This window comes from Physella acuta, unplaced genomic scaffold (assembly GCF_028476545.2).
Source record: "Physella acuta isolate Inbredline_101_S28 unplaced genomic scaffold, ASM2847654v3 ptg002712l, whole genome shotgun sequence".
NCBI classification, from domain to species: Eukaryota; Metazoa; Mollusca; class Gastropoda; family Physidae; genus Physella; species Physella acuta.
Genome location: NW_026734144.1, coordinates 10001 through 12500, shown reverse-complemented (window position 1 = coordinate 12500; position 2500 = coordinate 10001).

Genomic DNA, 2500 nt, shown 5'->3' with positions numbered 1-2500 from the left:
ACGTATTCAGTTCTATTCTAACTGGAATATATATTTTAAGAATCAATGAACTTAAGTTTTAAAACCAAACCGAAATCGCGCGAGTCGTCGTTGTAAAACTAGATTTAACAAACGGCTGCGTAATATTAGACTTAAAAATATTATATAATATCCTCTATTGATTAAATAGTGAAAAATAAGCTTCAATGTAGCTTAATCTAGTACAAAATCTAAAAGTTGTGATAAATTAAATTGAAATTAAACACGATAGACTTAAATCTAGAGTTAAGGAATAAAACCGACCCGCGAACCAGCTACTAAATGGTTCGATAAGACTTATCTCAAATACAATCGTTTTCTATCAGTGTTATGCCTTCAATCGATACTTTTTGATGAAATAAATACTTAAATGATTTAATGAATGCATATATACATGTAATTAATGAGTGAAAGTATGTATAAAGTATTAGATAAATTAATAATAAACCGACCCAGCTACTAAATGGTTCGATAAGACTTATCTCAAATACAATCGTTTTCTGTAATTGTTATGCCTTAAATTGATAATTTTTAGTTAAACAAATACTTAACTAATGAAATAAATACATAGATAAATGTATTTAATGAATTAAAGTATGTATAAAGTATTATATAAATTAATAATAAACCGAATCCGACCAAATTTAAATCTAAAACCACGATCGGCGGCGTAATGAAGTGTATCGTAAACCCGTTTTTTTTTAATTTAAAATGTAATGACAGAACTCCCAAAACAACAATACACATACATATTAGTACTATGGTGAATTGTAGTTGTATTAGGACCGTAATTATAGTTAATTAAGGAACCATTCATTGTCTTCGCTCTGTTATGTACGTCGTCGTTTAATCGACACGGCATATTTGGCTTGAATCTAGAAAAATTCAAACTCTAACCCTAAGGTAGACAGGCAGGGTAAATAAATGTGGGTGATCTCTCATAAAATTGTCTTCTAGGAATTATTTTTATATAGACTATCTTTTCTGTAGAGTTTAAGTGGACAAGCGCGGACGAAATAGAGCGCAAAATTTAAAATGAATTAAAAATTTTCATCAGACCGGAAGTAGGCATAACCTAGGCGCCATGTTTCCGTCGTACAAGTTTTCACCGTTGCAGTCACCGTTTCAATCGCTCTTCGTGTGGACGTGTATTATTTCTAGTCATGTGTTGTGTAGATGATTCGCTTAAGGTAGGTGTTCGGACTTATTTCTTTAATATTAATTAAACCGTATTTGCCTTGTCGGCCTTAAAATAAAGCTATTTTTTTTTCATCGCAATCGAAGTGTTAGATCTAGAATCTAGTTCCCGCCTCCGCTTCGCTAATTCGACTTAATGTAACTATGACACAACTATTAAATCTAGAGTCTCTATTTTAATTAAATAATTAGGAATTCTATCTCTAGATGATATCTAATCTATTCCCACACGTGTGTGCAAGTAGGATTTAACGTCAGAACAGGTGTGGTGGTCTAGGCGTCGCTATTTTTGACGGTAGGAATTTTTTTTTTAAATTCGTAAAATTTTATATAGACTTTATATAGCAATTTACTAAGACCGACCCTAACGCCCAGTAAATATTTAATTACCACATTGTTATGGACACGGTGTATTAGGTAGGGCCGAGGGCTATCCATAGGTACCAATTTTTAAATTTTGTGACAATTAGGAGCCGAGTTATAAAATAAATTTAAAATACTGGTTCTGGTCTTAGACTTTATATAGCAATTTACTAAGACCGACCTTAATACCCATTAATTATTTAATTAGCGCATAGTTATGGACATCCTGTATTAGGTTGGGCCCAGGGCTATCCGTAGGTACCAAGTTTATAATTTTGTGACGATTATTAGTCGAGTTATAAAATAAATAAAAAAAACTGGTTCTGGTTTGCACTACATTTCTTTCTTCTTTAACGGCGGACTCCCGGTCCAGCCCCATGGGTTACCCGTGAGCCGGGGCCTCGTTAGCCTGGACGGCTCCGATGTGACCGCGGATTGTTGTGGCCCGCCTCAGCCCGAGTCGAGATCACCCTTCCGATCGAAGGTGGACGCCATAGGGCGCCCGGGATAGCCCGGGGCGCTGTTCGTCACCCGAGCGCAGGGGCGCCGGGAGACGCCCCCGGTGAAGTTTGGCGGGTGATTCTGGTAGAGCTCCCCACCCCGATCGCAGGACACCCCTCGCCGCCCGCCCAGGTGTCGAGGTGGCCGCGGGGGAACTCGGGGCGTTTTGGCTCCCCCTTGTGCCGGAGCGGCGCCCTCGGTCCCAGAACGCCCCTGGCGGGTGATTCGCATGCCCCCTGGGGTGGGGAACGCGGGTGGGTGGTCGTAAAGCGTGTAACCGCAGTGGGGGCGGCCCCTTAGTCGGGGGCGCCAAAGTTGGCACCCCACCTGGGGCGCCCCCCGGAAGTGTGGCGCCCGCGCGAGTGAGCCCCGTAGATGCGCCCCGACACCCCCGCGCCGCCCCCCGGGTCGCGGCACCCCC